This window comes from Stegodyphus dumicola, chromosome 3, assembly GCF_044657685.1.
Source record: "Stegodyphus dumicola isolate Sdum_Otavi_A_Nest chromosome 3, ASM4465768v1".
NCBI lineage: Eukaryota > Metazoa > Arthropoda > Arachnida > Araneae > Eresidae > Stegodyphus > Stegodyphus dumicola.
In genome coordinates, this window is record NC_140770.1 from 164,773,103 (window position 1) to 164,787,923 (window position 14,821).

At 31.7% G+C, this 14,821-nt stretch overlaps 1 protein-coding gene across 2 annotated transcripts in view; it reads right to left on the bottom strand.

Moving 5' to 3' along the window:
- Spt6 (transcription elongation factor Spt6) overlaps positions 1–14,821 on the bottom strand; it is a 171,550-nt gene that overhangs the window by 146,577 nt on the left and 10,152 nt on the right. Inside the window, exon 1 of one of the 2 annotated variants that reach the window (XM_085813572.1) lies at positions 2,965–3,107. The exons of the other annotated variant lie outside the window; for it this stretch is intronic. The gene's annotated coding sequence lies outside the window, so the exon portion shown is untranslated. Of the gene's footprint in view, positions 1–2,964; positions 3,108–14,821 lie in introns of those variants that run through there. 2 annotated transcript variants of the gene reach the window in all.

Sequence of the window (14,821 nt, forward strand, 5' to 3'; positions counted from 1 at the left end):
ATTCGTTGCCTATATTGTGCCATTCGTAGATGTTTTTTTAAGTTAAAACATATCGCTGTGTACATGGATTCTTGTCAAATATATTTTATTATTTACGTTTTTGGCTATCTAATTTTTTTTTCCGGATTTTTAGCTTAAATTGTGTGTTTTGGAGACATTTTAGGCTTAAAGTTCGAAATGTAGACAAAAAATTTAGATAGTAATATGGCAACGTGGAGTTTCTGACCAAAAATGTTTGGCAAGAAAATTGGCATCTTGAGGGCACATATCAGAGTAGTTCCAAAACAACAATAACGACTGAAATTCATACTAAAGAACCAATGAACATAACATTCTACAAAATAACAACAAGGATAAATTAAAATGCACTTACCATGAATTAATGCGTTTTCGAATTGCAGAAATATAAACTTCATACCGCCTTTAACATGCCGCCACGTAATCACTATCGTATTTACATGACAGCCAGACACACTATCCAGAAAATTTATACTATGGTTCACAAATAAATAAAATCACAAATCCCTACTTCTATCATGCACTGCCAATAAAAATAATCTCCCAGACCCTCTTTCCACACTTCCAAATACCCACTACCCCTCAACAGGATAGCCACAATCATATTTCCTTTTGCCGAACTTCAATTCAACAACTACCATTTTATCTTTCCCTCCCATCTTCTCAGACACAGAGGCGAACCAACGAGCTCCAGCGAAAGATTTTTCAATGTCAACAGGGTTGCCATAGAACACGCAATCGCACCAAAAACCAGCGCAGAACACATATCGCCACATTTGGTGAAATTAGGGCGTATATTAGAGTTGTACCCTTTCTTTTTATTATTTATGAACAGAATAGTAGTTATGAGCCATAAAGATAGGTAAAAAATGCTCTTCGCTAGTTCACAGTTTTGATTTTTCACAGAGCTTATAATCAAAATGTATCAGAAGTGTTAATTGTATATGTTATTAAAATTAATATCAAACTTTTTTTATTGAAGAATAATGAGTAAAAAAATGTAAATTTTTAAAATCCAGGAACTGATATCTACTTTGAGCTACTAATGAGTACTGCTGTCAGGTTTTAGGAATTTTCACCACTAGTGCTCAAGGGACTTGTAAACAAACATGACTATAGCGACAAAAAAGTTGAACTGTTCTAAAATTCTAAAGTTGACGGAAAAAAAAAAGAATTCCTGGCCGTTACAACTCAGCCGTTAAAATATTCTACTAGATTTTAAGTGAATAAAATTTTTTAGAAATTTAAAAACACTGAAACTGGTAATGACTTTACACTTATATCGCCCAACGGGTTAGAGTTGATGTTAGGGTACCCCTGTATTATCGTGAATTTGTTGTTTCAGTTATGGTAACGAGAGTAGTTGAATGTTATGGAAACCCTAGTATGACGTAATCGTTTGCATTATTCCGGGAAATTTTGAATCATGGTATGTACTTATAAGGCATTTCGTGGTGTGTGTTGGTTAGGAAGTGCATTGCTTGTTTCATTGTTTAGACGGCAGAATGGCTGAATGTAGTAAGATTAATTTGAAGTTTCTGTACGATTTGGAACGAAAGGGGAAAAGTGCATTAATTGACTGGTGTGTAAATGAAGGTTTACTTAGTAGCCATTTTCCAAACAGTCCGGAACTATGTAGGATATTTTTTACTCTTATTTTTGTGAATTTATGTGGCGACGCCAATATATGGATTCTAGGTCAGATAATTTTATGAAGTTTTTGGATGCTGTTAAGGAATTTTGTGTGCCACAGACTGAAGATGAAGGAATTTCTAAATAAAGTAAGGGGATATTTGCTTTGTGTAGTGCTTAAATACATAACAGGCTTTTCTTTTTTATGTTATTTCATTGTTTGGTTTAAAATGTAGTTTATTGAGATTATGCATTTTTTGTTGCCTCTACTGTAGAATTGGTTGCTCATTTGATTTTTTAAGTGAAAATATATCGATGTGTACATGGACAAACTCAAGGGAATGCGCAAAGCCTAGTTTGTGCAATTATGTGATTGAAGTGAAATTAGGTTGAGGTGTACATGGATAAAGAGAGTGCACAATGCCATTTTTGTGAATTCTGGGATGTTTTTTAAAGTGAAAACAGATCGAAGTGTACATGGATACCAATGTGTACGTGCAATTCTTTGTCTTGTTATTTTGGCTTTGTGTAGCGGCGATTTAGCCCAGTTTGTGCAATTATCTGACCTGTTTTTAAGTGACAATAGGTCTATGTGTGCATTTATAAAGTGAAGGGAGTGCACAATGCCATTTTTGTGCAATTTTGGGATGTTTTTTTTAAGTGAAAATAGGTTGATGTGTACATGGTTACCGAGTTTGTGCAATTCTTTGTCTTGTTATTTTGGCTTTGTGGCGCCGCTACGCAAGTCAAATAATTGCACAACTCGGTATTCATGTACTGCCAAAAATCGTTAAGTTTCGGCAAGGGGTACCTTTAAATATATTTTTACCCACCCATCGTTTTAAATGAATAAGTTCTTTACAGTTACTCAAAATCATTACTTTAAAAAAAAAAATTTCATTAAAATCTTACTATTACTGCCAACGTTTTAATGAAACATTCTCTCTTTTCTAAATCACAAAATAGGACAATGGCTACCAAAGCAATGACTGGTAAATCCACCGAGTAGGTCAATGAAACTCTAATTTTAAAAAATATACTAACTAGAAATGCTTCGTGTAGCATTATTACATAAATATATTATAAAGTGAATCATTTTAAAATACTACCAAATGTATATCTCGATCGCACAATACACGTTCCCACTAAAGATAATACGAAAAATATTTTGGACCAAAAAGGACATTCAGTGATACACGAAAAAAAATCAAAACAAATCTTACTATTCTAAGTATACACTTACAAATTCTGCATCGGATTAGTATTATAATTTTTATGAAAACACAAATGTTTAAATAAAAATGTTACACTTACTATAGTACAATATTTGCTCTCAGCGAAATCTTGTCTACGAGTTAATACATACATTTACATCACTTCACTTCAGTTGTTGCTCTGAGGCTGAATTTCATCCCTCCACAGTAGAGCTACTAGCCTTACTCCACAGCTCTAAACAACTATCAAATAGATCGTCTTACAAAATTATCCATTCAAACCTTAAATCAATACTTTTATTCTTATAAGTGCGTATATCATACTTTATTGTTGAGAGATCTTAATATTATAAGACTTAATGAGCAGAACAGTTTTCTAGCAACTATTTAAGTTTCATTAATTGGCAACATTATATTTTTATTTGAATTTTACAGATAACTGAGACCCTGATACCGGAAGTTTACCGAAAAATGTGTACTTTTTCCTATGATGCCTTTCGAAATCGCTGTAGCAACTTAGCGCGACAAGTGTCTAGAAACTGAGAATCTGAAAAACTGACGTCACATCCACTACCCGAATTTTAGAGTGGCGCCCTCTAGTAGGCGGAAAATTGTGAAAATAAGATAGAATATCATATTTTTCCCGCCATTTTCAAAGATGGTGGAAATAAAATGCAGTTTGTGGGATTTCTGTGCTAAAATGGACGAGATTAAAATTCATGTATGTAACGAGCATAACATTACTCTTGAATATGATGATTTAGAGTTCACTTCACTTGAAGAATTCGAAAAGTTTAAAGCAAACTTAGAAAGTGAAACGAATTCATGTTTCATCAAAGACTGTGGTGGAAGTAAGAAAAATAAAGTGGGTAGTCAACACTTTTATTTTGTGTGTAATTGCTCAAAATAGAGAGTTAAAGATAATACTGAAAATGAAACGAAGAAAATGAGTTTGTACTGCTCATAATCAATAAAGTTAACAGTGGCTTCAAATGGGAGTTGCAAAGTGCACTTTTGCAAAACGCACTTAAGGCATAAAGAGAAAGATAATAAGCCTCTTGAGTGTCCTTTGTGTGATTTTACAGGGTTGAAAACCAATTTTGAAGCCCATTTCGGTTCCAAACACGATATTAGGCTTGAATGTGATAATTTTTTATTTTCATCTTTTGAAGAGTTTGAAGCATGAAAGCTCAGTGTTGAAAAAGAAACAAAAGATCTAAAAAGACTGTGGAATTAAAATAACTTCATCTGGTATAGAATATCACTATTTCAGCCGTCACTGTTCAGGTCATTTTGCAACAAAATCTTTGGGTAAAAGACATCTAAAATTACAAAAAAAAAAGCAATTCATATTGTCCATCAAAAATAAAAGCTATCAAAGTGGTCAATGCAAAGTTTCTTTTATGAAAACACACATCGCTCACGAAAGGGAACTTAAACACATGTTTTTATCAAAGATAGAAAAACAACTTCTAGCAACAAAAATTGCTTCAAACATACCATTGAATGTGTTATCCTTAATGATATTCGAAATACGATATCTGGCTGTAACTTGGATAGAATTCATCTCACAACAAGGAAAGATCTGCTAAACATTGAAAATAGATACAATTTAACCCATACTAAACAAAGATGATGGTACAAGTGTAAATGCACGGGTAAATGAAATGAGAAGCAATGAAAGCATTGTCCTTTATTATAAACCTCAGGGAACTGTTGATTAACATCATAATGAATTAAAAAAATTAAGATTTTGTGTTAATGATAACGACAGATGCTCAATCTAAAATTTTAAAAAAAATACGGCTCAGATTGTGTTTGTGTGGATGGGACACACGGATTGAATGCATATCAGTTTGAATTGATAACAATTCTTGGTCTCAATGATATCAGACAAGGCTTTCCATGTGGATTTCTAATATCAAACAGAACTGATGAAATTTTCCTTTCGATATTTTTTAAATACATAAAAAATAAAGTTGTTAAGGCTAATATCTTTATGTCTGATATGGCACACTCTTTTTAAAGTGCCAGGTTATGGAAGTTCCAAAGAAAAGATTAATTTGTACATGGCATGTAGACCGTGCGTGAAGAAATAATCTTAAAAAAAATAATTCAACAGAAAAGCAACTGAAGGTGTATAAAATAGTACGCACACTTTTGGAAGAGCGAGATTCCACTGCTTTTCGTAAAATGTTAACAGAAGCTATTTCGTTGATGTTAAATAATGATAAAACTTCTGACTTTGGAAAATATTTTGTATCTAATTATGCAAACTGCGTGGAAACATGAGCATACTGTCACAGGTTACACTGTGGTATTAATGCCAGTATGTATGTTGAGAGTATGCATCGCACAATCAAGCATGTTTACTTACGAGGTAAACACATAAAAAGATTGGATAAATCGATAAACATACTTATGCAATTTATCAAAGACAAATTATTTGATAGACTAATAATCATGCATAAAGCAAAGCTCACAAATAAGTTCATTGAGCTTTGTAAGAGACATGATTTAAGCTTAAAGCTTCCTAATGAACTGGTCTCGAAAACTGAAACTGGCTGGAATGTAATTTCAACATCAGAAATCCAAGATGTGTATTTTGTACAACAATCAGGCATTGATTGCAAATGCCAATTAACTTGCTTGGAGTGCAAGTCATGTATTCACAATTATACGTTTACTTGTATAGATTCCAGCATAAAATGGAATATGTGGAACATATCCATTTAATATGTCTAATAAAATCCATGAACACTGGAAATAATTCTGAAGAAGTAATTCTTCAAAACGATGATGATAACATATGCATGTTGCTGATCAAAATAAAGAGTCAGACTCATTAGTTTTCGAGCTAAGTAAAAATGATTCCCCTCTATCAAACCTAAACCTTTCTCTTAAAAAAGAGAAACTCAAACAAAAAATTACAAGCATTATTGATTCTATATCATCAGATAGTCAGTTTGAAGCAGTTGAAAGACTAATTTCACCAATAGATATATGCCATTACATCAACCAATTGTTCACTTACGTCACAAGATAATCTTAAAAAAGTCCCTGCAAACAAAAACATTACCTGTCAGAGACCTTTGTACTCTACACGTAGAATTCGTAAAAAACCAAGAAATCCAATTGTAAAACCAAATCCTATTGAACAACAAAATATAGCCTTATCTTTAATTCTGAACAAGAATTCAAATTCTAAAGAAGAAAGTGATATTTAAATTATTATTTTAAACATGATTTATTCAATGTTACTATGTTTTTTTTTTTTAACTAAGTCATTTATTTCCATCCATAGATTACACATTTCTTAAACATTTGTATGCTTTAAAAATTAGAAGAGCTCAGATCATAAATATTTTTATTTCTTTTTTAATATAACTTTTTATTTTAATATTTGTTGATTATTTTCCATAACATCAACCTGTTAACTACAGTCAAAAGTCGTTAATCCGGACTCGTCGGGACTTCAGTGATTCCGGATTATAGATCATCAGTTTAAATCTGGTAAAATGGCATGCAGAAATTATAAAATTAAAAATATAAAACCGTAATTTACGAAATAAAGAACAATTATTATCTAAAGGGTATCAAAATTTACAAAATAGCTTAATATTTATTTGTTTACTTTATTAAACATTTCTTTCAATGTAAGTTGTTTAAGTTTTGCTTCGTTTCATGTGATAATACTTTCTCTTTAATTCTATTAAACAGACATAATTTCTTGTTCAGTTACAAAGTTCCGCTGTTCAAGTCCTATAATTGCTGTGTCGAGAATACCGACTAATTTGTCAATCAAAATTTTTTAGTTTTCAATAACCTCTCTGTCACTTTCTTCACTATCGGAAGCGAATTACAGTCAAAAGTCGTTAATTAGGACACCTATAATCCGTACCTCAAAGCTACTTTATTTGTTTATTTTGATACCCTTTAGATCGTAATTGTTCTTTATTTCGTAAATTACGGCTTCATATTTTTAATTTTATAATTTCTGCATGCTATTTTACCAGATTTAAACTGATGATCTATAATCCGGAATTGCCGAAGTCCCGACGAGTCCGGATTAACGACTTTTGACTGTATAATGACAAGAAATTTGATTTAAATCATATCAAAGACGGAGTACATCGAGATGAAATACTACATTGAGTAAGCAATTATAAGCCAAATAAAATAAAAACATCTGCCCTTAAGATAAGGATAGTGCTGACAGATCAACTTCCAATTCATTGCACACCACCGCGGCGTTAAAGATAAACAAAGGATATGCCTTTATCCACTTTTTGTTTAAAGGACTCCGAAAGGTACTTTCGCTTTATATATCCTTTACATATTAGTAAATATATATCGGAAATTCTATTTGACATAATCGAAAGTTCAAGCTTACTTTTATAAAATTGCTCTAACAGTCTGCAAAAAATAATAATCCGGATCCAATTCGAAGATTAAGGAACAACGCAATCTGCAACATTAACTGAAATAGATAATTTTAGCTTAGCTTATCCCGTCCGTTATACATTAAACTCGCATGCGTCAACGCGACTTTGAGGTCCGAATTAACGACTTTTGACTGTATATGTTTTTTTTTAATTTAATGAGCATTATATAAGATATTTAAGTATGATTTTTATAAAAATGATATTTATCTATTTTTTTAATTCAAAGAATTTTCAATAATAATGAAAATTAAACTAGCTGACGTAAAAATTAGATAAATGTTGTTTAACATTCTGAATTATAATTTTAAATCAGGTTATTTTCTATAAAATTAAATAAAAATAATAATTGATGATTGTGCAAAGCAGTACTCCCTTTTCTCAGATTAGATATCTTAAATGATTTTTCCTCCCACTAGAGGGCGCCATCTGATATCTTCAACTTCTAAAATTCCTGTACTGGATGTGACATCACTCCTTCAGATTCTCAGTTTCTAGACACCTGTCTTAGCACAGAGAGAAGTCTTATTGATGTTTTGAGATAAAGGCCTTACACTGACTCTTAAGGAAACAAATTTATTACTAGCTACAAAGTGAATGTATATATAAAAAAAATTAAGAATTTCCGTTTTAGAACAAGTATTGAATAAAATAAACAAGTTTTTATAAAATAAATTTATATTTATGACTCATAAAATTATTAATGAATCAAAATGAGAAAATAATGTATTACAGTCAAAAGTCGTTAATCCGGACTCATCGGGACTTCGGCGATTCTGGATCATCGATTTTTCCGGATTATAGATCATGAGTTTAAATCTGGTAAAATGGCATGCAGAAATTATAAAATTAAAAATATGAAACCGTAATTTACAAAATAAAGAACAATTATTATCTAAAGGGTATCAAAATGTACAAAAAAAAGCTTAATATTTATTTGTTTACTTTATTAAACATTGCTTTCAATGTAAGTTGTTTAAGTTGCTTCGATTTTTATGTGATAATACATTCTCTTTAATTCTATAAACATACATAATTTCTTGTTCAGTTACAAAGTTCCGCTGTTCAAGTCCTATAATTGCTGTGTCGAGAATACCGACTAATTTGTCAATCGAAATTTTTTTGTTTTCAATAACCTCTGTCACTTTCTTCGCTGTCGGAAGCAAATTATGATGACGAGGCATTTGATTTAAATCGTATCAGAGTACATCGAGATAAAATACTACATTGAGTGAGCAATTATAAGCCAAATAAAATAAAAACATCTGCCCTTAAGATAAGGATAGTGCTGACAGATCAACTTCCAATTCATTGCACGCCGCCGCGGCGTTAAAGATAAACAAAGGATATGCCTTTATCCATTTATTGCAGCAATTCCACTTTTTGTTTAATGGACTCCGAAAGATACTTTCGCTTTGTATATCCTTTACATATTAGTAAATACATATCGAAAATTCTATTTGACATAATCCAAAGTTCAAGCTTACTTCTATAAAATTGCTCTAACAGTCTGCAAAAAATAATAATCCGGATCCAATTCGAAGATTAAGGAACAACGCAATCTGCAACATTAACTGAAATAGATAATTTTAGCTTAGCTTATCCCATCCGTTATACATTAAACGTGCATTCATAAACGTATTTTGCGCACACGCACATGCAAATTCATAGCGGTAAAGGTCTTATGCGCATGCGCAGAAAGTTTGTAGCTTTGAGTTCCGGATTATGGGTGTCCGAATTAACGACTTTTGACTGTATATAATTTATTGGGAACACATGATTAAATAATTCTCTTTAAAAAAACTTCTACAAATTTATATCACGAATAATAAAAGCTCTCTTGATAAATTTATAAATCTTATACTTTTGACGATGTGATTTGATTATTTGATTTCGTTATTTAAGAATCTTATTCTTGTTATAAAACTGTACAGGAATTTTTCAAAGGGGCTGTTATTCCCATTAATCTGTACAACAAATTATTTTTATCCTTTTGGTTGTCTTTTACTTCCAAAATTCCTCTTACCTCATAAAAGTATAAAGTTTTAAAAATTCGCCCAAAATCAGAAATTATATTAATTTTATGCAAATTTTATTTCAAAAGCTATTTTACGCTCTGTAAAGTGATGCAAACTTAAAATCTGTGAGATTTTTAGTTTATTCTTTAAATGGAAATATGCACAAAAAAATTTTTCAACATTAAATTTTAAGACCTCTAAATCGAATTTTATAAAACTCGGTTTATCTTGCCGTATTTCCATCCGTAAACGGTGTGAGTACAAAATTTTAACTCGGTAGCTTATCGAGAAAAAGTCTAAATATCGATGACGATTATAGCGACAAAACACCGTGATTGAAATGCATACAATTTTTTTAAACAAACTTGTTGACTCTTAAATATTACATTTTTAAACATTTTGGAAATTTCAGTAAATGCTGATATCAAATAACCGTCATTTTTATAACATTCTTGGTATTATAAAGCATGCATGTGATATTCATGCGCGATTCCCAACAGCTATGTTCATTTATCAAAATGGCTGCTTTTGCGACAAACATAATTATATATTGTGATGCTTATTCTGTATCCTCCACTATCTATGATACTCATTATCGATAATTATGTTCTATATCTATACAGAAATATTGGTAAGACTGAGAGAGGTCAACAAAATTTTTGCAAATACTTAATTATTTGAGTTACATAATTACTTATACTAGCTCAGGAAATTTGGAGTCATTTTGTAAAAATAATCTTTTCTTTAAAATTCCTTTTTCGTCCCCCCTTATGCTTAATGACGTTATTCTGATGACTAGAAGGTTATGAAAACTAAAAGCTGAGTATATAATTACAGATCTCACTAATAAATGCTTTACAAATACGACTCTTCATATTTCAGCAGAAGTTTCTGAAAACGCATTTATATAAATTATTGTAGAAATCGACAAAGTTTTATGCCAATTTAAAATGTTTTTCTTTCCCTAATTATCAGTTGCTTATGAATGTATTGAAAAAGCTTTCCCGCTCAAAATTTTAACTATTTTAAAATATTCGTAATCACACTCGATTTGATGTTTACAGTTTTTTTCCCTGCAATTTCTCTAAAAAGAAAGAATTATAATTGTATTTAATAAAGAAAATTTAATGAATTTGGGATCTGTGCAAGAGGACTGAAGCTATCGTGGAGGGAATTTTTAAGGGGAACTAGATCTCATCCACACTGAACGTTGAAAAACTTTCACAGAACAAGCGCTTTCGTCCGGTTTTGAACCCATGTCGAATTACCAGTATTCAGCGGTTTTAGCGATTGGCCACTGGAACCCCCACAGCCCAATTTAAAAATCTTGTTTAGAAAACTTTCATCTTGATTTAGAGTGATAGGTGTCATAGTTTGAAGGCTAGGATTATTTGAATACAGCAAAACACACGAGGACTATCTGCTTTTAAGTAGAAAGATGCCTTCATAGAGGACTTTCTAACGAATAGCTCATACTCATGTTATATATGGAAAAATACCACACAGCCATCGCATTCGTTCGTCTGTGTTTGAATCCAAATCGAACAACTAATATTTAGAGCTCTTATCGGCCACTCATATGACTGTAGTATGTATAACCACACTTATTATTAATTATTATATAAGATATGTATTACCAGACTGTATGGCATCTAAATTAAGAAATTAAAAAAAACTCTTCTGAGGTGATCTTCAACCCAAGTTAAGTTTTTTGTAATGCTAATGAGTAATATAATTATGAAAGAGTTCACGTCATTTGTGTCATTTTCCGATTGTTAGGTAAAATTAGTGTGGTTTCAATCAACGACTATTTAAACCTGCTACAAGAAAAATAAATACATGAAAATTTTCCTTTAAAACATCAGGAATTATTGAAAAAGAAACTTCTGTAATTTATAAACGAGGAAACATATTTAACCAGATTTTATATGTGTGAAAAAAATAATGAATTATGGTCTCCTCTAGTGGAGATCTTTGTAATTATATTTCTAATTCCAAAATCAAAGTGAGAAATCTAGTCGCTGAAGCAACACAACACTATCAATTCTTCTAGGCTTATATTTTCAATGAAGGAATAGATCAGCTGCATGGAATTTTCATGGTTTGCTCTATATATAAACCTAAATGCATGTAAATTTTCCTTAGAAAGTTCGCCGGAAGTGAAATATTCCTGTCTTAGAAGATAGATATAACGTGCTTTAGTAAAGTTAGCAAATCTAATTAAAAGTAGCAAAAAACACCCTACATCGTCCCTTTTAACTTACTTTTATACTTTTATCTAAGAATTATATATTGCATCCATAAATATTTCTCTAAATTAATGTTATTTGGATTTGCAAACTATTTTATGCTAAAATACATCTTACCAGATGGTCGCTTTTACTCACTGGGAGTCGATGCTTCTTGAAGATGTCGATTCATGGGTGAAAAATCATTTTATTATTTTCCCGGTTTCCCCTAATCTTTTACAGAAAGGCCGAACCTTCGCGAGAAAACAGCCTATCTATTGGTGTTAATTCGTCATTAAAGAGAGGCCCACCAGCGGCCGAGCGTTAAAATCGCTGAACACTGACAGTTCGGTCCGAGGTTCGAACCCCGCGAATGGGGTTGCTGCATGGGCGTTTTCATGGTTTTCCCCATATGTAACGTGTATACGAGCCAGTTTCCTTTAGGAAGTCCTCCACGAAGGCATCCCTCCCCTTAGGCAGATAGCCCTCGAGGCTTTGCCATAATCGCACCCACATGTCAGTAAAGAGATACAGCATTGAATGGAGGAAAGTACATATTTTTTATTTTTTTTATTTGTAAAAAATCTTGACTTTCCTTTTCCCTCAAAATTCAAGCTATACGAAATCTACTAGAAAAGTTATACTCTCTAAGGTATAAAACTTTTGTGTAATGAAATTATAAAATGCGGTGTATATAAATATGTTGAATGATCTAAAATTCACTTAGCTCGAAAAGAAGTTTTTCTAATACTTGCGCAAAGTAAGATAATAATAATTTATTTACTAAAGAAATATTCATTATATTATCTCCTAATATAATTTTACTAGAAGTATCAAAAAAGAGGGAACCCATATGTAGGAAGTTTAATTCCGAAAATTGTGTTTTAATGTAACTTGAACGTAAATTATGTAAAAAATGTTTTACGGGGTTGTTTCACCTATCAACATACTGTAATGGAAAAGCGATACCAGAAAAAGTAAATTTGAAAAATTTACGAAAGGCGGACCTTGGATTCTTTCAAAGCAAGAAATGCAAAAATTCAGCAGTGCTGTAATTATTCTTCTACCAACAATGTCTTCCAAATTCTAATTGGAAGAACATCCATTTGTAGCAGGATAGGGAGAATGGCATAATTCCTTATTTTTTCCCTCTTATAGGGCGAAAGAGAAGAAGCACGAGACTCTATCGGCCTAATTCATGTGTTCACGAATTATCGTCTATCACGTTTCCATACAATCCGTTTTTCTGAGGAGAAAATACGAAAAATCCTCTATGCTCTGGCACAGATACTAACCGCAGACCTTCCGACTGCTAGTCCAATCTACTATCACTTACATCACATAAGCCCTAAAAAAAGAATGAGATATTTTCTTATAATATATACGAATATACAAACTCATGATTCTAAAATTTTATTATCATAAGACCGGAAAAAATTCAGGATTTAATTCATTTTTATACATTTTAAAATAAATTCAATTTTTCAGAAAGTTAAGATAAAATATTTATTAGAATGCCAAATTTAAGCATTTCAATTATTTATATAATAAAGGATAAACTTTATATTTATAAAGAAGAATTGTTAATAATATCCCTCTGATTTTAAAAAGAAATTTATTTCAAGTGATATGTTTAGCTTAAAAGTAACGGGAGCAGAACTATGCTAAAACAAAAGGCACACATATCATTATTATCTCCTTTAAATTAATGATATCTATACTGCTGACAAATTGTTACCTAATATGCCTACTACAATATTTACGCATAATTGATCCTTTCTAGACTAATACTGGCATAGCATATTTCTATGGAATGATTTGCTATAATTCCTAATTTAAGTTTTACATACTTTCATATTTAGGGAATTAATTACATAGTACTGAAGATTACTCAATGTATCATAAAAGATATGCTATCTGATTTATGTTTAAAATGACTAAATTTAAATATTATATGCTCACATGTACACATACTCCAGAAACCTGACACATTTCGAAATTTCTGATAAATCAAAATTACTGGAATATTTCATCAGAAAGCAGTTTTTTAAATTTTGGTAAATTTCGTGCGATTTCGGCATAAATTAGCCTGATTAATAAAAATGCAAAGCTCATGAGGCCCATTAGAACACAAGTGATTAAGATCATTGAACCACAGTAATTAAACCTGGCTCCGAATACTGATGAACGAGCTAACTGTACGGATCTTTTCGTGATTTTCCCTCTATGTGTAACATTAATACAAGTAATTTACCCTTATAAAATACTCCCCCAAAACATTCTTTTCTTAAAATAGAGAGTACTCGTATGTTTTGAGCTAAATGAAAGAAACATAAACAAAATTCGGATGCATGAAACAAATGCGAACCAGTTTCCTATAAATCCTACCTGAAGGCATTTTATCTTTCAGGTTGAGAGGCTTTGTCTGCTTTGCCTTTATTCATTGAAATCAAACAACAGTAAACAACATTCCCTAATAACGACAAAAGCCTAACATCGGGAAGGAAAGAGGTGATAAACAGTTCTTAAGCGAAAGGCTCTTTGTAAGTGTAGAAGTCCTATCTGTGGCAGCCGAATACTGGTAGTTCAACCGGTATCCGATCCCAGGCAAAAATGTTGAGCGCATGATTTGTTTTCGTGTTTTTCCACCTGTTGAATGCGAATATGAGTGAGCTTTCCTACAAAAATCCTTCACGAAAGCATTCCTCACCTTATGCAAATAGCCCACATCTACTCTGTCATATTCTAATAGCATAACCTTTTCTACTAGACAGAAGAATCTCTTTTTTTTAATGTATGACTCCTAATGGTGTCAAAAACTGCAGTTTTCTTTTTCCCCCCTCTTCAATGCAAAAGATATACATCGATCAATTGATGTACTTTACATAAAATCTGAATTTGAATGAATTTGTTTTTTTTTTTTTTTTTTCCACTATTTATTTACGAGAGCTATGGGCCTTCGTGCAGCTCTTTCAGTGGGAAACTGGGTTACACATGTAGAAAACCACGAAAAACAAACAGGCAGGAATCCCGCCTCTGAGAAACAGAACTGATTATTTTCCTTTAATCTGAAATCTAAAACAAATAAGATAGAAAACAGAGCTTTTCGGGAGAGCTGTAATTAGTATACGAAATTTATTTAAAATAAGCTGTAAGCTTTAAGTACAGTTTTTGTACAAGCAAATAGTAGTTTGCCTATGCTAACTGCCCCAATGGATTGGCTGCCTCACTGTCGGTGGGAAAAAAGAAAGTAGTTTAACTTTCGTATG